This window comes from Triticum dicoccoides, chromosome 4B, assembly GCF_002162155.2.
Source record: "Triticum dicoccoides isolate Atlit2015 ecotype Zavitan chromosome 4B, WEW_v2.0, whole genome shotgun sequence".
In the NCBI taxonomy this organism is placed as follows: Eukaryota; Viridiplantae; Streptophyta; class Magnoliopsida; order Poales; family Poaceae; genus Triticum; species Triticum dicoccoides.
The window spans coordinates 673,924,162-673,924,625 of NC_041387.1; positions in this window are offsets into that span (position 1 = coordinate 673,924,162).

Sequence of the window (464 nt, forward strand, 5' to 3'; positions counted from 1 at the left end):
GTGACAGTGGGATTTAAAGAACCTGAGATGGGGTCGTGTTTTCGACCAGCTCCCCAGCTATGCACTTGTGCGCAATCGGGTCCCTGGTAGTAGGTGGCACAGATCCAACACACTTGAAGACAAAGGAGATCACTGGACGGCCGGATCGAGATCTCCATGAGCAACACGCTCATGTTTTTTCTGTTCTTTGATTAGCCTTTGCTTGTCAGACGGCCACGTTGTTTACAACATCAAAAAAGGATCTGCATCGACCGGCAGCAGAAAAGGTATTAGAAAAGGTGATCGACCCCTCCAACGTGGGTTCATGTGACTCACGTGTGGCAACACTTGTGGAGATAAGGCTAAGCCCACGTGGGATTCCACACACTGATTGGCAATGATATGCGATGCAAGCATAGAAAATTAGATCAAGCACGCACGAGATGGAGTTCAAAATTTTGGTCTCCATCAATTCGTTCATCTAC